General features: G+C 34.1%; 1 protein-coding gene across 3 annotated transcripts in view; it reads right to left on the bottom strand.

Annotated features, from left to right (window-relative positions):
- The window catches only part of ACVR2A (activin A receptor type 2A), a 141,668-nt gene that overhangs the window by 58,773 nt on the left and 57,797 nt on the right, over nucleotides 1–25,098 (bottom strand). The gene's annotated exons all lie outside the window — the stretch shown is intronic.

Below are 25,098 nucleotides of genomic sequence, written 5' to 3'. Positions count from 1 at the left end.
CTTAAATGACTGAGATCATTATTATTAATCAGTACAGAAATAATGTCTTCCTTAAAAGTAAAACATCTTTTTATGAGCTGGGGGGGGAGGGAAGGGAGAATAATCAATATTAAAGGAAGAAAAAAATTGCAATGGGCTAGTTACTATCACTATTCTAATAGGAGTCAAGTAACCAATATGCACTGCATTGTTACCTAAAAGAATACTTTTTTTTCACTTTCTTTTTCTTTTCTTTTTTTTGACAACTCAACTAATATAGAAATATGTTTTGCATGACTTCATGCATAGATAATTGATATCATATTACTTGCCTTCTCAATGGATAAGGGAGGAGTGAAAGGGAAAGAATTTGAATTTAAAAAAAACTTAAAAATTAATGTAAAATAAATCATATATTACATATTGTATAATTATAATTATAAAGCAGTAGTTCTCAAACTTTGAGGTATCAAAACCCCTTTGCCATTTAAAAAAGAAAAAGAATTAAATAAAATTAATACTGTAACATCTTTTACACTCTTAAAAATTTGAGTACCTCAAAGACTTTTTTGTATGTGATAGCTCTAAATATCTATTGTACTAGCTATTAAAACATAAATTTTTGAAAAAATATTTTATTCACTTAAAAATAAAAATAATAAATCTAATGCATCTTAATATAAATTTATTAAAAAACATTTTCAAAGAGTGACATTGCTTTGCATATTTTTTGCTTCTCTCTTTAATGTCTAGCTTAATAGAAAACAGAGAGATCCTCATATCTGCTACTGCATTCAATTTGTTGCAATACATTGTTTCAGTTGAAGATGATAAGTTTTCTTTTTCCTCTCAATGGGGGAAGGGCTGGGAAGGAGTAATGGGATTTCTCTAGTCAATGGCCAAGCTCATGAAAATTACCTAACCAGGAAACTGTGAAAAGTGACTACCTGTGCAAGTCCTAGAATTCTAAAACTGTAATTCAGCCTTCTAGATAGAGGACCAAGAAAACTAAATATGAGTTAATATCACCCATCCATTCTCCAACATGCAAATGAAATGAGAGCCAAGAGAATATAAAGTTTAGTTTTTTAAAACTTAGAAGCTTTTATTATTTTTCATGTTTCATATGTTCATATAGCATATGCTTATTCCACCAATTTCCCCAAGAAATGCTTTTTATTAACTTTTAAAGGTCCAAAAATACTTTCTTAAATATCTTTTAAAGACAATTTTAAAAATATATTAGGTAAGAGGCAAACAGAAAGTCTAGGCCCCATGACATACTACTGGCATCAGATATAATCATTTTATTAGGAAAAAATACATACAATATCCACTTATTTCTTTTCTAATTTTCTCATTTTAAAAATAATTTTAAATGACAAAAAGATAAGATTATCTTTCTTACTTGTTTCTACTTTCTTCCACATTTAATTAAAATCATTTTTTCTATTTGTTCAAATTTTTTGTTTCTTCTTGAGTTTTCACTAAAAATATCAGTGAAAAATAAAGTGAAAAAAAAAAAAACCCAAAAACTTCTCGCTCATTTTTATGACCAAGGGGGACAAAAGAATACAAATACTTTCAGAATTGATTAATAAGCTTCTCAGTTTTGCTGAAATGCCTTTACCCTTCTTACTAGTTGAAGCTTTGCTATGAGAAAATGGTTTTTTGGATTTGGGAGTAGGGAGAAGAAAATTTGGATGGACAATTTGCAAATTAATGAGTAAAAGATATTACTATTTTAAAAATAAAATTAAATCTCCAAGCACATTATGCTGCTATACCATAGGAAGCCAAAAAATGGCTATATGCACAATGTTCTGGCCATCTTTATGTCATGCCATTTCATTTGAGGCACATCCTCCAGTCAATTCTCCAAATCTTATCCTAGGAGTCCTAAACTACTGAGTGATGACAGTTCTCCTTAAATAGCCTCCCCCCGACCCATTCTCAGCTGTTCTACAATCATCTTTATGGCATACCACTTCACTCAGCCTAACGGCATCTCCACTTATCATCCCTGTAACTATTCAGATCAAAACACCCTGGCCATCACACCCATCTATAGATTATTTTCCATTATTAAACTATAATATCCTTTAAATTTTTTATTTAAAATTATTAAATTATTAATCGATTACTAAAATATAAATTATTTTAAAAGCTTTTTTTTTCAAAATACATGCAAAGATAGTTTTCAACATTTATTCTTGCAAAACTCTTATGATCTAAACTTTTCTCCCTCCCTTCTCCCAATCACCCTCTCCTAGACAGCAAGTAATCCGACATATAGACTACAATTTCCTTAAAAGGTTGCTTACATATTTGGACACCAAGGCCTTAGTATAGTAGCTGGCTTTCATTAATGTATTAATTTTATTAATAAATGTTTTATTACATACTATCCACTTCCTAACAGAAATAATGGACTAAATTTAAATATGCTGAGTAAGAAACATTTTTAATATGATTAACAAGAATTTGTATAGATTAATTATGAATACTTATAGAGAATTTTATTTGGGGGGAAGGGAAAAAAAGCTGAAGAGAACAAAAATAGCTGATAATAAAAAAATTTTTATTTAAATAATGACTTCATCATTTGCTTGGGAAACATATCCTGGACTATAGTGGAATTAGAACACATGTATTCTATTCATGGTTCTATAGAAATCTGTCTGGAGAAACTATTTCCTTCTTCCCAGCCAAAGTTTCCTGTTACTTATATAATTTTGGGCAAATCACTTAAACTCTACTGTTATGGGCCAGAACTCTGAAACAAGGATTCTTATAAGATATTAAGTCAGTGGAATTGATGAGACAATGGTTATCTAGTTTAGCATGATGATTAATAGTTCTCTAAATTCAGTATGATTGATTTAATCTTACAACAAATAATGGTTTCCTAGTGATATAATGATTGGTTTATACTCAGTGTAGAGCATATAAACTGGGAGCCCCTCAGCCAGATTCAAAGGGCACAGAAGACAAAGGATTGGAGGCTGAAGTACAAATCCTTGGACTCAGACTCACTTCATCTCCCAGCACTGTGGTAGCCTATCCTCCTGCATTTTCTCTACGGAAACCATGTCACCTCTGAAGGCCACTAGAAAGCTAGTTGAGCACCAGGTGAAGGAGACAATAAAGACTTTTGGACTTCAACACCTGACTATTCTTGGGGTGATTAATCTGCTGAAAGGAAGGCTGCCCCACAAACCTTCAGAAAACCAAACCCAAGAACATTACACTCTACAATGCTAAATTTTCAAATCTGTAAAATGAAAACAGTTGGATTGGGTGGCCTCTATATTCCCTTTCAATTTTAAAAGTATGATTCTTTGAGCCTAGTTCAATACAAAGATCAGGGAAATAAGCTACTACTGTACATACATGTCCTATATGCAACTCTCTTTGTCTTAATGAATAACAACTATTACATTTTATCTACTTTAAAATGATAGAACACTTAGCCATAAATATTCACTGCCAACATAATTTTCAGTTTTCTAATGTCTTTAGTAAGAGTAAAATTTTAGTTCAAAAAATTTTATGTCTCTTTTTTGGTTCTATTTTACAATTACTGAGCACCGAGCAATATTTTAAATTTTTTTGCATCTCCAACTGCTTACTGAATGTCTCAAACTAGACATCTTAAACTCAACATTTCCAAAACTGAACTCATCATCTTTTCACCTCTACTTCCCAATCCCACACCAAACTGTTTCCCTCTCTTCACTTCCCTATTACTATTGACAGTACCAGCATCCTCCCAAATCATAAGAATTTATCTAGAAATTCCTTTCAAAATAACTATAAAGCAGCTGGTTTACAAAAAACTTTAAAAGTATTTTCAATGACTATATCTCCAAAACCCTTTTTACAGAAATTCAGATAGACTAAAATATTTGGAAGAGATTAAATGGCTCACGACTGGATTGTAAATATAATAAAATGGTAATATTAACAAAATTAATTATATATAAAATACCATTACAATTAAATTACCAAAGAGTTTACTTTATGGAATCAGACAACAGATTTCATCGGAACAAAAGGTCACAAATGGAAGAGATAAAAAAGAAAATCAAGTTGTTTTAGGGTCTGTCACCTAGCATTTATTAAGCACTTACTGTGTGCCAGACACTGAGCTAACCTCTGGAGATACAAAGGAAGGCAAAAGACAGTTTCTTCAGTCAAAAAGCTCACAGTCTAATGGAGGAAACAACATTTAATTACTATATGACAGTCCCAGTCCTCAAAGATATAATGTTATAATGGAAAAGGTAATATAAGGTATTATAAGGTAATATAAGGTAATATAATAACAAGGTATACACAGGATAAATTAGAGATAATCAACAGAGGGAAAGCACCAGCATTAAAGATGAAGAAGAGAGAAGAAGGAGCTTATGACAAAATGAACTCATTTTGTGGCTTTTATAAACTATATGAGGCCAAATTTTATATTTATGAAGATTTATACAAGGAAGAAAAGGTTTAGAAGAGCTACTGTGGGAAGTGAGATAGTAAAGTGATTAGAAAGATTTAGTAAGATTGCCTACCATTTGAGGTCGTGTAACAAACAAATATTTGCAGTAGACCCAATTAAGGCAGCTACATCATTTTCTCCACCACCTTCTTCCTTCCTCTCTTTGGGAATGCATATATTTCTTAATCACCTAGCTCTTTTCAATTGTTCCTTCTAGTATTAAGTCTTGTGTTTGCACTTATAATTTCTTTTCTTCCAGAATCCTGATTTCATTTTTCTTTTCTTTTATATCTTCTTCTCCAAGTTCATTTCTCCTAGACATTCTTGTAATTCTTTTGGCCAACTCATAATTTTTTTCTCTCAGTCCTTGCCTGTTCATATTGCAGAATTAGTTTCTTCTTTTCTATTGGGCTTACAATTATCTCATAGGCTTTTTTTTTTTTTTTTTTTTTTTTTTTTTTTGTACCTGATGTTTTCTTCTGTTTACTCATAATGTCAACCCCACTTTTTGTTTTGGAAATTTTTGCCAGTTCCATACATACATACAGTTCCATAGATAGGATAGGCCTTGTTTGGCTCTGTTGCCTCTTTAGTCTAAATGCTGGTGCGGCTGCTTCTTTGAATGGGATGACTGGTACTAGGTGCCACCCTCTGCCTCAACCCCTGGTCTTCTAGTCGATTACTCTTGATGTTGGGTTATGCCCTTCTCTTCTTTCTCTGTGAAAATTCTCACTAAGAGTTGGTTTCCTCTCCTACTGTGGGTCTGAAAGACTCCTGTTCAATTTTGGAGATCATAGTGTTCTGCAGCCTCCTAAAAGACCCCCAACAAAGAGAGTACATAGGTGTTGAGTTGATCCTGTCTTCTTTTCAGGACGCCTAGTGCTTCAAGAAGGCCATCACTAAGTGCTCTCTCCTTGCGTAATCCCCTACAAGGCCTGGCTCAGAAGCTCACACTAGTTTATAATCCCTTGGAGTGCTCTTTTTAAAAATATCCACATGCTTCATTCCCATTTGCTGAAACTTATACCAATTTCCCTTTTACTACCATTTCTCATTCCTGAATTTTCAGGCTCATTTACAAAAGTTCCATCCAGTTTCCTTGGCAAGACTCATTTGGCCAGTCAGACCCATTTTTGGTGTAGTTTGGATTAGCTGGACAACTTCATTTCTATTTCTCCTTAAGTTTGTTAATTACTATTCTATTTGGGGACTTTTTTAGATATTTGCTGGGTTGAGTGTAGGAGAGATATATTTTCCTACTTTTTACATTATCTTAACCTGAACTTAAATAACCCAAGAGAATAACAATCTTCTTCCAAAATGTTTTATATATCTTGAATGGCATCTCTTTTTACCCCACTTTCTACACCTCAGTGATACCAAATATATAACTTTATTCAAGCAGGTGCTGAAAAGCCAGCTCCCCTCAAAATTTTCTCAAACTAAACCTGTGAAAAGTCATCATTTTTCAATTACTTTTCCTTGATTGTTTTTCAAATGAGTAGTAGAAATTTAATATTTTCTCCTGATTTTTTTAATCTTTTGACTTTGCTCTAATATTTCTTTTTGCCTACTGGAATTATTTAATTATAATTTATCCATTCTATTTTTTTTTCAGTCTTCCCCAAATTTATTTAATTTCTAATTATAAATAAATTTGAATATTTTAATCTTTTAGTAATTAAATGTTCATATTCAATTGTCTATATACAAACAATACTGCCTCTCTTAGAGAATAATGTATTCAATGACTTTGAAAGCAGAAAGTCCTAACTTGGGGTCTGTGGACTCAAGTAGCCTATGAACTTGGAAGAAAAAAAAACAACAAAACAAACACTTATTTTCACTAATTTCTAAATTTTTTTTTGCATTTCCTTCTATCATAAATATTGTCAATAAAATATTAATTCTGAGGACTCCATGCACTTTACCAGATTTCCAAAGGGATCAAAAAAGAAGTTAAAAATTCCTGCCACAGAAGAAAACATAAGAACATGCTTGGCATTTAGTAGGCATTTAGTAAATGCCTATTGATTTATAGAATGATAAAAATTCAATATACTGTGGGTGGATTTTGCTTATTTATTGTAAGTCAATATTTTATTTGTTTCCTTTCTTAAACAATGTTTGGTGATGAAGAAAAATTGCTGGAAGGTCATCACAAGGGAGCCAGGGACCATGATCACAGTTCCAAGGTAAAGTGGAATACTAGACTTGTGGCAACAGAAGATCAGAAATAAATATCTGAGAGAACATAGAATAGTTGAACAAAGATCAAATCTCTCCCAGCACCAAAAACTTGCAGACCTCTAGAACTAGATCCGAAAACAGTACAAAAGTCTGAAGCTTAGGACAATACCATCACTCCTCCACCCAGGTGAGCCCAACTTTAATCTAAAACTCTATGTCAAGGAAAAATATAGAAGAATGAGCAAATGACAAGAAAAGAATTTGATCATTAAAAGCTACTATTACAGTGACAGAAAAGACCAAGACATAAATTCAGAGAAGACAATATTGTGAAAACAGCTACAAAAAAAAAAATGCCTTAAAGAAAAATGCTAATTCTACCTAAACCCAACAAGAATTCCTGGAACAGTTAAAGAAAGAAATAAGAGTGCTAGGGAGGAAATTAGGAAAAGAAAGGAGAATGATGCAAGAAAAATTAGAAGAGAATTAATACTTTGATAAGAGGCAAAAAAAAAAAAAAAATTAAGAAAAAGAACACCTGTAAAAACATATTTGGCCTAATGACAAATGAGTCACAAAAATTTAATGAACCCCTTAAAAAGCAGAATGGGTCAAATGGAAAAGGATATTTAAAAATTCGCTAAAGAAAAGAACTACACAAAAAACATAATTGACCAAATGGAAAAAGAAGCTCAAAAGTTATTGAAGAAAACAATTTCTCAAAAATTAGAATTGGATAAGTGAAAGCTAATGGTTCAATGAAACATCAAGAAACAATAAAACAAAGGCAAAAAAAAATTTTAAAAAGAAAATGTGAACTATTTTCAATGGAAAAATAACTTGAAAAACAGATTGAGAAGAGATAATTTAAGAATTATTAGACTACCTAAAAGTTATGATCAAAGAATCTAGAGCACATATTTCAAGAAATTATCAAGAAAAACCACCCCAATATCTCACATCCAGAGGGTAGAATAGAAATTAAATGAATCCACCAATCACCTCCTAAAAGAGATTCCAAAATGAAAATTTCATTATAGCTAACTTTCAGAGCTCCCAAATAAAGGCCAAAATACATCAAGCAGTCAGAAAGAAACCATTCAAATACTGTGAAGCCACAGTCAGAATCACACAAAAATTAGCAGCTCCCAAATTAAGGATGTAAAATACTTGAAATATGATATTCTAGAAGGCAAAGACCTGGGATTACAACCAAGAATCACTTACTCAACAAAACTGAATATAATCCTTCATAGGAAAAATGCATATTTAATGCAATAAAGGATTTTCAAGCATTCCTGATGAAAAACCCAGAGCTGACTAGAAAATTTAACATTCAAACACAAGACACAAGAGAAGCATAAAAAAAGTAAACAGGAAAACATAATCATAAGGATTTCAATAAAGTAAAACTTTATATTTTTATGTGGGAAGATGATACGTGTTAACCCCTAAGAAATTCATCATTGTTAGGATAATTTAAAGGACTTTAACATAGATTGAGGACATGAATGTGAGTCAATTATATTAGAATTATCTCCAAAAACAAAAACAAAACAAAACAAAACAAAAAAAGGAAGTGGTAAGAAAGAGGGATGGATTAAGTAAAGGGATAGAGAAGAAATGAGTAAAATGAAAATTTTTTTCTATCATGAGTCAGGCAAGGAAGAATTTTATGGTGGAGAAAAAGAACCTCACTCTCATCAAAATTGTTTCAAACAGGGAGGAATACATATGCACACACACACACAATAGTCTAGAAATTTAACTTATCCTAGAGGCAAGTGAGAAAGGAAAAGGATAAGAGAAAAGGGCAGTGTTAAAAAAGAAAGAAAGAAAGAAAGAAATTAAGAGAGAAAGTATCTAGAAGAAAAGCAGTTTTTTGAGGAGGGACAGGGTAAAAAGATAGAGAAAAAAAGAAACAAAAGAAAATGGGATGAAGGTAAAAAACCAGTAAATCACAAATGTGAATATGAAGAAAGTGAGCATACCCATTAAATAGAAGAACTGGGAAATCATTGTACAAAGCAACAGCAATGTTGTAATGATGTAATCAATGTAATGATGATCAACCATGAAAGACTTGGCTACTCTGATTAATATAATGATCCAAGACAATTCCAAAGGTCTCATGATAAAGAAAATGCCATCTTCCTCTAGAGAGAGAACTGGTGAACTGAGTGCAAATATATTTTTCTCACATTCTTTCTTTTTCTTTTTCTTTTTTTTTTTTAATATGGGTAATATGGAACTGTTTTGCATGATTTCACATATATAGTTGATATATTGCCTTTTCACTGGGTAGGAAAGAAGTGGGAGGTAGGAAGAGAATTTCAAAACTTTAAGAGTATTATAAATAACTAATTGAGAATAATTTTTAAATTTTTAATTATATATTAAAAATTACATATCTATGTATATATATGACAGTAATTTATATGTTTCAAAAATTATTTGCTGACATGAAACTGAGTATGCTACCCTAGAATAATCATATATTAATATTCTTTTCTCTTTCATCCCAAATCACAACTACTCATCCTGAGTCCAGATTTCCTCAATTATCTGAATTTGGTGTGGAGGAAGGGCAGCTATGTGCAAAATCACCCACTATGTTGTTGTCAGTTTGCATCATATCACCTGGTTATACAGGTATGACCTGTGTAACTCAGAACAAGTATAGTGATTACAAAATAATCACTTAGCTTGGTGGTTGGGGGAAGTGCCACATGGTCTCTCATGTATGATAATACCGCACATTATGTGACTTTCCAATGCAGATTGATTCTTAGATATGATCAAGAATACTCAGAAGAAGAAAGGCAGATAAGCAAGTAAGTCCAGAAATGGATCCTTACTTCTTAACCCCAAGGGGGTCCTGATATAGCCACTAAGTAAACTAGCTTGTTAGTATTATTTTGGGTCTAAGCAGAGATTGCCATTAGTTGGCCAGATGGCAGCGGCAGCAACTTCAATATTATCATCATCATCACATTTATATAATACTTCAAGATTTGTGAGGCAGTTAGGTGGCTCAATGGATAGAACACCAGCCCTGAAGGCAGGAGGACCTGATTTCAAATATGGCCACAGACACTTAACACTTCCTAGCTGTGACACTGGGCAAGTCACTTAAACCCAATTGCCCCAGCCAAAAAAAAAAAAAGATTTGCAAAGTATTTAAAATTCACAGAGAGAGGTTCAAGTGACTTGCTCAGGGTCACAAAACTAGTACGTATTGGATCTGAATTCTGGTCCTCTTGCCCTCAAGTCCAGAACACTTTCCACCTACTGTTCTCCCTAATTTTCCTTAGCAAAATTTCATTCACCATTGTAAATACTTCCAAAAGTTCCAACCAACATATATGGATTACTTATTTTATATGTGATATTGTGACCACACATTAACATCTTTACCAAAAAAGATTAGGATCTGAAGACTTACTACATATGATCCAGCTCCCTCATTTTACTTAAGGATTAAGGGACCTCTAAATTTAGACAAGTACTAAATTTATTATCATTCAGTCACTTTCATGCCTGACTCTTCATGATAACTTTGCTAAGAAAACCTCAAAAGGAATCAGAGTGGTTTCCAATTTCCTTTTCTATTTTACACATGAGGAAACTGAGGCAAACAGAGTTAAACGACTTGCCCAGGGAAACAGAAAAGCGTACCCTCCAAATTTAAGGCAGACACAATTCTTGCCTCTATGCTTCCTTAATTCCAATTTCCACTACCTAAAACAGAAGGGATTAAAGAGCTGGGCAAATATAGGAAAAGGACAAAGAGCTACATTCCCACAATTCTTCAGAGGGACTTCATTAAATGCCATCAACAAATATTTGTTGATTACATATAAGGTACAAAGGGTAAGATAATATGAGATAATAAACTAACAATCTTTCTCAAACCTTCATCCTCTGAAGCACTCTTAAGTAATGCAACTACTGTTCTCAACTAAAAACTGCACTCTCCATATCTAATTTACAGCTGGAGTTTTAATTTCAAGTCAATAGTCTTTTGAGGTCCTTCTGTGTATTATCTAAAATTTGTATCTATATAAAATCCTCTTACTCCAATATCACTTTAACTAGAATCTATCCACAGGCTATTGGTAACAATAGTTGGCAAGAATAACACAATGTGCATACAGGGTTTGCCAGCCTCAGGTCTCTAGTCAACAAAAATGAAAATAAGGCTGAGAACATTAGGTTGATAAGAAATAGTGATTTCAGATGGTTTCACTGACTCCTCAGAGAAAGGTAAAAACAATTTAAAGGAAATGTGTCAGAGGGGTGTAATTTCCTATAGTATAAGGGAGGATATAAACTACTTCAAAAAAAAAAAAACTATTTTATCTGCATCTGACTATTTGTCCACTTGAAAATATAAGATTATAGATTCTAGAACTCAGAGATCATTTAATCCAACAATTCCATTTTTTAAAATACTATTTTATTTTTCCAAATACATGCAAAGAGTTTTCAACATTTACCTTTGCAAAACCTTGTACTCCAAATTTTTCTTCCATCCTCTCCATCTTTCCCTTCCCCCAAAGCAAGCAATTTATAATTATAATTATAATTAAACATGCTCAATTTTTCCAAACAGATTTCCATATTCATCGTGATGAGCAAGAAAAATCAGACTTTTTTCTGATTTTTCAGAAAGGGGGAGGGGGGGGAGAGTGAATACAATAATGAAAAAAACAAACAATAACTCTGCTTTGATCCACATTCAAACTCCATAAGTGCTTTCTGGATATGAATGGCACTTTCCACCACAAGTCTATTGGAATTGTCTTGAATCACCTCCTTGTTGAAAAGATCCAAGACCATCCCAGTTGATCAACACATAATCTTGTTACTACAACACTTTCATCTTACAGATAAAAACCCCTGACTTTTAAAAATATGAAGCAATTTTCCCAAGCCACAAAGATAGAAGGATAGCATAGCTGATATCCCAAGGTAGGTACTGGCTCCTAATTAATCACTCAAGTCTATAGGATTCTATTTATATCATTTGAGATTATATCATTTTCTTTTAGAAAAACTTACTCTATTCTATTCTCTATTGCTGATATCTCCATTTAGCCTAATTTTGCTCACATGACTGTTTTTAAATATCCATTGACTAAAAAGTTACAGTACAGTTACTTGAACTCTTCAAAAGAAAGGTACAAAATAAACTCAAATTTTCTGTTTAAGTCTTATGAGAGAACATTTCTGGGCAACCTCATTTTGTGACATTCATTTTTGAAATTATGTCAAATCACAATAAAAATGAAGAGGTACATGATGGTATATGTGACACTTAATCTGCCCAATAGCATTTAATGATATTACTTATTAAATATTTTATTTAGCCAGAAAGAGTTCAACCTCCTTCCCTCCCCCAACTAGGATTAATGGATTATTTTTAATGTTCAAACATAAGAAATGCTTTTTTTCTGCAAAATACAAAAGGTCTTAGCTAACAGAATCAAATGGGAATAAAATGACTGTCACAAGGAATTGAGGAGAGAGAACATAAATACGTACTAGAACCAGTCAGCAAAAAAAGCATGCTTTCTTTCACCTGAATTTTCCAATAAGGGAATAGAAATGGTAAAGACAGAAGGTTTAAGTAACTCATGTTGGAGGCTTGACTGGCAAAAAAACAACCCAACAACAACAACAACAAAACCAGAATTGAAAAGTAGACTGTGTAGAATTGAGTTGATTGACTGTTTTAGAGAAAGAACATAGTTAAAAATATAGTTGTGGGCTTGAGAAAACACTGAGGGGTTAGAGGTCACACAAGAGAGAATTAGGAATAAGATAAAAAATGAGTAGTGGTGAAAATGGGACTTCTCATCTGCAAATATGTCATCTCCTTCACGTGCTACTTATCTCAAGCTCAGTCTACAATATCCTCTGAGAAGAGGAGTGGTATGTCCTACCGAATGATGAATATCTTCATTCTTGGTCACACCCTATACATTCCAGTGTATTCTGAATCCCTATAGGTCATCCTCAACCCTTTCCCTGAAAGTTCCAACTTAACCCCATCTACTTTCTACTGTGCCCTCTGAAATGCTTGTTCCGTAAGTAAAAAACTTCCTTTCATTCTCCATCTTTTTATTTTCCAGTCTTTCCATCTGTTACTGAAATCTAGATTCATTGATTACACAGCCTCCCTGACCATTCTTTCCAAAATCAACTATCCCTTCATTCATTTCCCTTGGCTAACTAGTTGAGGCAAGATAGTTGTAATAATAGTCTTCACTCTCCCTCTGCCTCTACCACCATCACTCAGTAACTTCTCCTCCTATAAGGTATATATGCAATTCATATATACTACACAATCAAAATCTTGATATCAGTTGACAGATTTCTAGATCATTCCTTCTTCAATGAGTTCAATAGAGTCTCACAAATTTTCCCTCTTCCCCAAATCCTGCCCTCAAACTTGGGTTGAGAATTTCAGCATATACACTGACTCTTCCTCAAGAATCCTAACCATTCAATTCTTCAACCTACTCACTTCCCATTATCTACTCCTCCACCTCATGCATCCAAAGACATTCATATCCTTGAATCTTTTCATTACTATAAAGGTACTACCTTAATGTTCAAAAATTTCAAAATCCCCTTATAGGACCAAAACCTATTGCCCTTTGAATCTCTTCTCTTCTTTCCTTAATTACAAAATTTTATGCTTTGATCATAACATGATCTTCAGACTCTTTACCCCTCAGTTCCCTTTCAGGCCATCATTTCCCCAGTCTAGTCACTCCTCTTTTTCCCATTTGTACAAAGTCTCTTCTCTTGAGTACTTAACCCTCTTACATTATTGACTGTGTCTTGCCAAGCTTCAGCCTTAGATTAATCGTGGCATCCACCTTCACTCCCATATATGTGTTGCTGAATGAGGGTTAAAAAAAAAAAATGAAACCATTGTGAAAGGATCAATTACAATTACAAATTTATCTTAACTAGCCCTTCACTATTACTAGTCCAATCTCTAACATCCTCTGAGAAGAGGAGTGGTGCCTTTATTGAATGATGAATATTGTCACACTTGATCCTAGCCTACAAATTACAGTGATTCCGAACCCCTTTTCCCTGAAAGTTACAACTCAACCCCACTTCTCTCTTCCATCAACTCCCATATCCCACAGAGGTTCTTCTAAACCTTTCATCCCTTCATCTTACTCCCCCCATTGTCTCAACTGAGAATCTTATCTCATATTTTACAGACAGGAGTTCCTACTTTGCCCTTCTTCCTCTTCTTCCTTCTATCTCACATCATTCATATTTATTCTGTCACCATTTATTTTTTCACCCATCTCATATGAATAAGTGGTCTTAGTTCCTCCCAAGACTAACTCCTCTACCTGCTCAAATAATCCCAATCTACTTTGTTTCATCCAATACATGCCCCCCCTTTGTCATTTCCATTCTATCACTTATTTTCATCCTCTGTCTAATGCCTTTCCCTTTTGCCTATAGACATGCCTATGTCTCTCCATACTGAGGTCATCCCTGCTATCCTAAATCTCTTCTATCCTTTATGGTTAAATCCCTCAAAAATGCTAGTTCCACCTTATCTCCTTTGTCTTCTTAAATTCTTTCAATACAGCTTCCAACCATATCATTCCCTCAAAACGGTTTTCTCCAAAGTTATCAATGATCCAATTCCTAAATCCAATCACCCTTTCTCAATCCTCATTCTCCTTGACTTCTCTCTTTGCAGCCTCTGACACTGTTGAGAACCCTCTTTTCCTTGATGTTTTCTTCTCTCTAGGTTTTCAGGACACCATTCTCTTCTGGTTCTCCTCCTACCTCTTCTCCCCCTGCTTCTCTGCCTCCTTTGCTGGATACTCTTCTAGACTCCATGTTTCTCTTCTATGTCTTACAGGGTATCTTGGGATTTCTTCTGTTCTCCCTCCATATATTCTATATTACTGCACTTGTGATCTTACCAGCTCCTAAGGATTGAATTCTCATCTCTATGTTGATTCTTCTCAGATCTACCCATCCTGCCCTAAACTTTCTGTTGACCTACACTCTTATCCCTCCAAACTGCCTTTCAGTCATAGATGCTCAATAGATATCTTACATTCTTCCTTATACCTGAAATGTTTTCCTTCCTCATCTCTAGATCCTGGCTTCCTGGCTTTGTTTATAACCCAACTACAAATCCTATCTTCTCCAATTTGTATTTTTCAATCCTCCTTAATTTTTCCCCCCTTTGGAATCAGAAAAACCTAGCCTCAGACACCATTACCTGTGTGATCCTGAGCAAGTCATTTCACCTCTCCATATGGGAATGATAATAGCACCAGCCTCCCAAGTAGGGATCAAGTGAGTTAATAATTGTAAAACTCAATGCAGAATCTGATATACAGCACTATATAAATATTAGTTATTATTATCATCATCATTTATCATATAGCTTGTTTGTTCATATTTGCGTGTCGTCTCTTCCACTGAATTCTGAGATCTTTGATGGCAGGGAATGAATTTGTCCTTTTTTTTTTTTTAAATAAATCCCAAGTGCTTAGCACAGTGCCTAGAATATAGTAGGTACTTAATAAATACTTACTACTGACAGCCAAAACCTCCCTACAGACCTCCAGTTTATATCTCAAATTGCTAATTAGGCATCTGAAGATCCCTTAGATATCTTAAAACACAACATCCCTTTTTTCTAATTTCCATCCCCAACAATCCCTTCTTCCTGATTTCCCCATTACACAAAGGCACCATTATCCTCCCAATGACTCATAATCACACCTTTCACAACAATAAAGATGATACCTAGGTTTTTTTTTATAAACCTGGGTGATTAAAAGGATGGTGATACAAAGCTACAAAGAAGAGAGGTTGGGGAAAGATAAGTCTACTTTTGCATAGTTTGAGTTTAAGATATTTAACATAATCAAATCTATATTTTCTCTGTCTTTGTCTCTCTCCCTGACATTCCCATATCCAATCTGTTACAAAGGCCTATCAACTTTACCTTCATAACATCTCCAGCATATATCTCCTTCTCTCTTCTGTTACTGCCACTATCCTGGTATAGGGTGTCTCATCATCTTACATCTGGATTTGTATTACATTAGCCAGGTGGTCTTCCAACCACAAGGCTCTCCTCACTCTAACCTGATGGTCTTCCTGCCCCAAGACCCTTTCCACTGCAGACCATCATTGGTCATTTGACTCAGCAGTCAAAGTGATATTCCTAAAGCACAGATCAGATTACCCCATCCTTCCCCAAACAATAAACTCCAGTGGCTCCCTAATCAAGATTAAATATAAAATCCTGTCTGGCATTCAAAGCCCTTCATAATTTCTCCTTTCTCATATATTCACAATCTTCTTATACTTTATATTCCCCCATATTGGCCTTCCTTCTTTTCATAACACAACATATATTTTCACCCTAACTTCCTTCAAGTACCAGCTAAAATTTTAGCATCTAAACTATTTTAATACCAAAATAGAAATTCTGGAAATGAAGAGATTAACAAAAGTGAAAGTTTAAAAAAAAAAAAAAAGCTGAATTTTTTTAAAAAAGAAAAATCATTAACAAATTTTCTTTTTAAAAAATTTAATTTAAAAAAAATCATCAGTGTGAAAAATAAAAAGATAAATTCACAACCAATAAAGAAATTTTGAAAATTATTAGGAGATATAAAAGAACAAGAAACAGAATACTCACATTATTATATCTTAGAAAGAAGAACTGAACAAGCTAAAAAATAACTCCCAAAGGAAAAAACCCCAGAACCAGAAGGATTTACAAGCAAATTGTACCAAATATTTATAGAACAATTAGTTGCAATATTATATAAACTTGTTTGGGGAGACAAAAAAAAAAAAAAGGAAAATAAGGGATCCTACCAATTTCCTAATATGACAAAAATATGGTCTTGATACTTAAGGCAAAGAGAGTCAAAAGTAGAAAGGAAAACTAAAGAACAATATCCTCAATTAACACTGATACAAACATTCTAAATAAAATATTATCAAGAAGATTACGGCAACATATCACAAAGATTATATACTATACCAAACTGAAGTTATATCAAGAATGAGAAGCTACTTTAAAACTAGGAAAACTACAGAAATTTTTTTTGACAAAATATGACAGCCATATTCTTCTTAAAAAACACTAGAAATTGTAGAAAGAAACAGAGCTTTCCTTAAAATAAGTATTATCCATTAAAAAACCAAAGTCAGTATTGTAATACAGAATGAATGAATAGAAAACAGAAACTTTTACAATAAGATTAGGAGCAAACAAAGGATGTCTATTAGCACTACTATGATAAGTGTCAAAAATGTTAGCTATAGTAATAAGAAAAAGAAGCAGAAAGAATAAGCATAGTCAAAGAAGAAACAAAATTATCTCCATTTGCAAATGGTTTATTTAGAAAACACTATCCAGTTAACTAAAAATTTATTTGAAGCATTAATAATCTCAGCAAAGTTGTAAAGTATAAAATAAAGACATGTAAAGTATTAATATATCTGTATATTCTAGGCAGCTAACTACATTGGCTAGGGTGCTAGACCTGGCTACAGTAAGACTTATCTTCCTGATTTCAAATCAGGTTTCAGATTCTTGCTAGCTGTGTGACTCTAAGCAAGTCACTTAACTTCTTTGCTTCTCTTCACCCTCCACTCCACCCCCAAAAAGAATAAGTGTTATATTTTGCCATCTTTATTATTTCTTATTATACTACAGCATTTCATCATAACTTATTCAGTCATTTTCCAATTGATGGGTACTACCTCAGGATTCACTTTTTGCCACTCTGAAAAAAGTTACAATGTTTTTGTACATATGTATCCTTTTCCTCTTTTTTTGAACTTGTTGGGGTTTAGATTCCCCCCCAACTTCCTGATTCCCTTATTGTAGTTGAATTGGTTTTATTTATACAAAAAACATTTAATTTTAAGTAATCAAAATGTTCTTTTCAACCACCTGTGAACCTGTCTCCTATTTATCATAGTCTTTTTTGATATTTCTTCCATGTTATCCTAATTTGTTTATGATGTTATCTTTTACGTAAAAATTGTTTTATAAGTATGTTCGAGTAACCCTCATAGGGATGACTGAACAAATTATGGAATATGAATGTGATAGAACATACTACTATGCTGTAAGAAATGATGAAAAGGAAAATTTCATTGAAAAATGTGAGGACCAGGCTCATGCCGACTCTAATTTGACTTCTGGCCAAGATGGCGGCGTGGAGGCAGACAGCTGCTTGAGCTCCTCGCTTTCTCTCAGAACTTACTTCATGACAAGCCTCTGACTTAATGCTTGACCCAGAAAGAAATCCACAAATAATCACCAAGAGAAGACATCCTTGAAAGTCGCCAGAAAAGGTCTGTGTTTGCTCGGGGGAGGGTCAATCAGACTGGGCGCAGACTGAGGGCAGGCAGCCAGAGCAAGACAGGCAGCTCACACAGCTCAGACCAGAGGGGGAGGGGTGTGATCTCTGCCGTTTCTGTGAAAGGGCTTTTGCCGTCTTGGCAGCAAGCCAGGAGCGTGGAGAGGGTGTAAACACCGGAGGTGAAGATTAAAACCCCAGAAAGCCAGCATCTCTCAGAGCCCGGCCACCCCCAACCCCCACCTGGACTGACTCGGTGCGTTCTCGGAGCCTCAGAGCGCAGACTCAGTACAGTCATTGCTGTTCTGTTAGTGGCTCTCTGCTGCCCTACCCCCAGTCTGTAGAGGAAGCCCATTAATACCATCCAGCCCCATCCCCTGCAAAACAGACCAATTGTTTCTCTTGTCAGTTTGTTTTCTTCGATTCCTACTCTGACAAAATGAACAAAAAATTCAAAAGGGCTCTAACCATTGACAGCTTCTGTGTGGAGAGGGAGCAGACTTCAAATGCTGAGGAGACTAGGAACAGACTGTCCCCAGATGTATCCCCTGGGAGGGATATAAGCTGCTCCTCATTACAAAAGAACCTCATAGAGGAAATCAAAAAGGCTCTCACAAGAGAGCTGGAAGAGAAATGGGAAAAGGAAAGGGAAGCTTGGCAAGAGAGCCTGGAGAAGTCATCCCATGCATTCAAAGACAGAGTGGATAAAGAAATCAAATCATTGAGAAACAAGATTAGTGAGCTGGAAAAGGTAAACAACTCCAAGGAAAACAGGATTAGTGAGCTGGAAAAAGAAATCAGCTCTCTAAAAAATAAAATGGATAAAATGGAAAAAAATTCCATAGAAGATAAAAACTCAATTGGACAATTACAAAGAGATATAAAAAAAGTGAGTGAAGAAAATACATCATTGAAAATTAGACTGGAACAAGTAGAAATGAATGACTCAAGGAGAAACCAAGAGGTAGTCAAGCAAAACCAGAGAAATGAAACAATTGAAAAGAATGTCAAGTACCTTACCAGAAAGAAAACAGACCTGGAAAACAGATCCAGGAGAGACAATTTGAGAATAATCGGACTCCCTGAAAAATGGGAGGAAAAAAAGAGATTGGACACCATTTTCGAGGAAATTATCAAAGAGAACTGCCCAGACATTCTGGAAACAGAGGGTAAAATAAACATTGAAAAAATTCATCGATCACCTACTGAAAGGGACCCTAAAATCAAAACGCCAAGAAATATAGTGGCCAAGTTCAAGAACCATCAGACAAAGGAAAAGATACTGGAAGCTGCTAGAAAAAAACAATTCAGATATGGAGGATCCACAATAAGGATAACCCAGGATCTAGCAGCGTCCACATTAAAAGAACGCAGGGGCTGGAACATGATATTCCGAAAGGCTAAGGAACTTGGTATGCAGCCAAGAATAACTTACCCAGCAAGAATGAGCATCGTTTTCCAGGGAAGAAGATGGACATTTAACGAAATAAATGAATTCCATCTATTTTTGATGAAAAAACCAGACCTACATAAAAGGTTTGATCTTCAAATACAGAACTCAAGAGATTTCTAAAAAGGTAAAAAGAAATCTTGAGAACTATACTTCTGTCAAAAAAATATGTAAAGAACATAGGTATAATTTGTCTTAGAAACTAGAGGTGGAAAGGAGATTATATCATAAAAAAGTGTAAAGTGGTGGTACTACATCTCATGAAGAGGCAAAGGTAACCTATTATATCTGAGAGAAAGAAAGGAGGGAGATGAACATAGCGTGTATCAATAGACATATTCGATTTATGGTGAAACTTCTTTCACTTCATTGAAAAGTGAAAGGCAAGGAGTAAGCTAAGGGGAAGGGAATACAGTAATTTCGAGGAAAGGGGTAAAATAAGGGAAGGATCTTTAAGGTGGGGGAGGGATCCTAAAAAGGGAGGGCTGTGAAAAGCAAGTGGTGTTCACCAGTTTAATACTGGATAGGAGGGTAAAAGGGAAGGAAAGGGGAAAAGCATAAGCAGGGGTTAATAGGATGGCAAGCAATATAGAATTAGTCCTTCTAACCATAAATGTGAATGGGGCAAACTGCCTCATAAAGAGGAAGCAGTTAGCAGACTGGATTAAAAGTCAGAATCCTACTATATGTTGTTTACAGGAAACACACCTGAAACAGGGTGAGACATTCAAACTAAAAGTAAAAGAGTGGAGCAGAATCTATTATGCTTCAGGCAAAACCAAAAAAGCAGGAGTAGCCATCCTCATCTCACATCAAGCAAAAACAAAAATTGATCTAATTAAAAGAGATAAGGAAGGGCATTATATCCTGCTAAAGGGCAGCATCAATAGTGAAGCAGTATCAATATTAAACATGTATGCACCAAGTGGTGCAGCATCTAAATTCTTAAAAGAGAAATTAAGAGAGCTGCAAGAGGAAATAGATAGCAAAACTATAATAGCGGGAGATCTCAACCTTACACTCTCAGAATTAGATAAATCAAACCACAAAATAAATAAGAAAGAAGTCAAAGAGGTAAATAGAATACTAGAAAAGTTTAATATGATAGATCTTTGGCGAAAGCTAAATGGAGACAGAAAGGAATATACTTTCTTCTCAGCAGTTCATGGAACCTATACAAAAAGTGATCATATACTAGGGCATAAAAACCTCAAAATCAAATGCAGTAAGGCAGAAATAGTAAATGCATCCTTTTCAGATCATAATGCAATCAAAATAACATTTAATAAAAAGCCAGGGGAAAATAGACCAAAAAATAATTGGAAACTAAATAATCTTATACTAAAGAATGATTGGGTAAAACAGCAAATCATAGACATAATTAATAACTTCACACAAGAAAATGACAATAATGAGACATCATACCAAAATGTGTGGGATACAGCCAAAGCAGTAATAAGGGGAAGTTTTATATCTCTACAGGCCTACTTGCATAAAATAGAGAGAGGGCCAACGAATTGGGCTTACAACTAAAATTGCTAGAAAAGGAACAAATTAAAAACCCCCAGACAAACACAAAACTTGAAATTCAAAAAATAAAAGGTGAGATTAATAAAATTGAAAGTAAAAAAACTATTGAATTAATTAATAAAACTAAGAGTTGGTTCTATGATGAAACAACCAACAAAATAGACAAACCCTTAGTAAACCTGATTAAAAAAAGGAAAGAGAAAAAGCAAACTGATAGTCTTGAAAATGAAAAGGTTGAACTCACCACTAATGAAGAGGAAATTAGAACAATAGTTAGGAGCTACTTTGCTCAACTTTATGCCGATAAATTCGATAACTTAAATGAAATGGAAGAATACCTTCAAAAATATAGCTTGCCCAGATTAACAGAGGAAGAAGTAAGTAGTCTAAATAGTCCCATCTCAGAAAAAGAAATAGACCAAGCTATTAACCAACTTCCTAAGAAAAAGTCCCCAGGACCAGATGGATTTACAGGTGAATTCTACCAAACATTTAAAGAACAACTAACTCCAATGCTATGTAAACTATTTGAAAAAATAGGGATTGAAGGAGTCCTACCAAATTCCTTCTATGACACAGACATGGTACTGATACCTAAACCAGGTAGATCGAAAACTGAGAAAGAAAACTATAGACCAATATCCTTAATGAATATTGATGCTAAAATCTTAAATAAGATATTAGCAAACAGACTTCAGAAAATCATCCCCAGGATAATACACTATGACCAAGTGGGATTTATACCAGGAATGCAGGGCTGGTTTAATATTAGGAAAACTATTAGTATAATTGACCATATTAATAATCAAATTAATAAAAACCATATGATCATCTCAATAGATGCAGAAAAGGCATTTGATAAAATCCAACATCCATTCATTCCTACTAAAAACGCTTGAGAGTATAGGAATAAAGGGACTATTCCTTAAAATAATAAGGAGCATATATTTAAAACCTTCAGTAAACATCATATGTAATGGTGATAAACTAGAACCTTTCCCTGTAAGATCAGGAGTGAAACAAGGTTGCCCACTATCACCATTACTATTCAATATAGTACTAGAAACTCTAGCCTTGGCAATAAGAGCCGAGAAAGAGATCCAAGGAATTAGAGTAGGAAATGAAGAAATCAAATTATCACTTTTCGCAGATGACATGATGGTATACTTAGAGAACCCCAAAGACTCTGCTAAAAAGCTATTAGAAATAATTCAGAATTTTAGCAAAGTCGCAGGATACAAAATAAATCCACATAAATCCTCAGGATTTTTATGCATTACCAACACAATCCAACAGCAAGAGATACAAAGAGAAATTCCATTCAAAATAACAGTCGATAGTATAAAATATTTGGGAATATATCTACCAAAGGAGAGTCAGGAATTATATGAGCAAAATTACAAAACACTTGCCACAAAAATAAAGTCAGATTTAAATAATTGGAAAGACATTCAGTGTTCTTGGATAGGTCGAGCGAATATAATAAAGATGACAATACTCCCCAAACTAATCTATTTATTTAGTGCTATACCAATCAGACTCCCAAGAAACTATTTTAATGACCTAGAAAAAATAACAACAAAATTCATATGGAAGAATAAAAGGTCGAGAATTTCAAGGGAACTAATGAAAAAAAAAGTCAGAGGAAGGTGGTCTAAGTGTACCTGATTTAAAGCTATATTATAAAGCAACAGTCACCAAAACCATTTGGTATTGGCTAAGAAATAGACTAGTTGATCAGTGGCATAGGTTAGGTTCACAGGGCAAGATAGTGAATAAAAATAGCAATCTAATCTTTGACAAACCCAAAGATCCCAAATTTTGGGATAAGAATTCATTATTTGACAAAAACTGCTGGGAAAACTGGAAATTAGTATGGCAGAAACTAGGCATGGACCCACATTTAACACCACATACTAAGATTAGATCAAAATGGGTCCAAGATTTAGGCATAAAGAACGAAATCATAAATAAATTGGAGGAACATGGGATGGTTTACCTCTCAGACTTGTGGAGGAGGAAGGAGTTTGTGTCCAAGGGAGAACTAGAGACCATTATTGATCACAAAATAGAAAATTTTGATTACACCAAATTAAAAAGTTTCTGCACAAACAAAACTAATGCAAACAAGATTAGAAGGGAAGTAACAAATTGGGAAAACATTTTTACAGTTAAAGGTTCTGATAAAGGCCTCATCTCCAAAATATACAGAGAATTGACTTTAATTTATAAGAAATCAAGCCATTCTCCAATTGATAAATGGTCAAAGGATATGAACAGACAATTTTCAGATGATGAAATTAAAACTATTTCCACTCATATGAGTGTTCCAAATCACTATTGATCAGAGAAATGCAAATTAAGACAACTCTGAGGTATCATTACACACCTGTCAGATTGGCTAAGATGACAGGAACAAATAACGATGAATGTTGGAGGGGCTGTGGGAAAACTGGGACACTGATGCATTGTTGGTGGAGTTGTGAAAGAATCCAACCATTCTGGAGAGCAATCTGGAATTATGCCCAAAAAGTTATCAAAATGTGCATACCCTTTGACCCAGCCATACTACTACTGGGCTTATACCCCAAGGAACTACTAAAGAAGGGAAAGGGACCTGTATGTGCCAAAATGTTTGTGGCAGCCCTTTTCATAGTGGCTAGAAGCTGGAAGATGAATGGATGTCCATCAATTGGAGAATGGTTGGGTAAACTATGGTATATGAATGTTATGGAATATTATTGTTCTATAAGAAATGACCAACAGGAGAAATACAGAGAGGCTTGGAGAGACTTACATCAACTGATGCTGAGTGAAACGAGCAGAACCAGAAGATCATTATACACGTCAACAATGATACTGTACGAGGATGTATGCTGATGGAAGTGGATTTCTTCAACATAGAGAAGAGCTAATCCAATTCCAATTGATTAATGATGGACAGAACCAGCTACATCCAGAAAAGGAACACTGGGAAATGAATGTAAACTGTTATTTTTACCTTCTGAATCCAATTCTTCCTGTGCAACAAAAAATTCGGTTCTACACACATATATTGTATCTAGAATATACTGTAATATATTTAACATATATAAGACTGCTTGCCATCTGGGGGAGGGGATTGGGGGAGGAAGGGAAAAAATCTGAATAGAAGTAAGTGCAAGGGATAATGTTGTAAAAAATTACCCATGCATATGTACTGTCAAAAAAATGTTATAATTATAAAATAAAAAATTAAAAAAAAAAAAAAAGAAAAATGTGAGGACCTGTATAAAGTGATGCACTTTGAAGTGAGCAAAATCATCGGAACAACTTACAGTAGACAAACAATTATGAAACACTTTAGAATTGGAATTAAAGCAATGTTCATACATGATTCCAAAGGACCCTAGATGGAGTATGCTGCCTAAATTCTAAGAAAAGAAATAAACTCAGGAATATAGATTGAGACCTTTTTAAACTAAATCAATGTAGGAATTTGTTCTTCTTGACTGTATTTGTCACAGTGATTTTGATTTTTTTTCCCTCTAGTTAAGTGGAAAGATAAAGACAATTATTTCTGTTCACTGAAAAATTAATTTAATTTTGAAAAATAAAAGTTCTCCATGGTGATATTAACAGCTAGATTCTACCAAACTGAACATCACATCTAGAGGAAAACATATACTTTCTAGCATTTTCCCCAGAGTGGACAGTTATTAAAAGATTTCTTCTAGTCCAATAAGAGTCCAGTGTTTGCTTGTGCTCAATTTCGACATCAAAAAAACATAGAATACCACAGTACTAGACAATAACTCACAAACTTCAATCTTTCTAATGCTTACTTCTACAAGTAAAGTTCACATCTTTTTTTCAGAGTAAAATGATGATTTTCTAGGACAGTGGAACCTGTAGGCAATGTCCTTCTTCTATCCCCTCACTTTCTACTTCATGGTACACTTGTACCCTCTTACCTATATTAAACTGAACTTTTCTGGCCAGTACAGACCAGGCAGAAAATCAAGGACACAAGTACTCCTACATATTTAATATTTATATATTTCTTAATCATTTAGCATGTA

This window comes from Sminthopsis crassicaudata, chromosome 3, assembly GCF_048593235.1.
Source record: "Sminthopsis crassicaudata isolate SCR6 chromosome 3, ASM4859323v1, whole genome shotgun sequence".
Classification (NCBI taxonomy): domain Eukaryota; kingdom Metazoa; phylum Chordata; class Mammalia; order Dasyuromorphia; family Dasyuridae; genus Sminthopsis; species Sminthopsis crassicaudata.
Note: the sequence above shows the minus strand (reverse complement) of the source record. Positions and strands in the feature narration are given on the sequence as shown.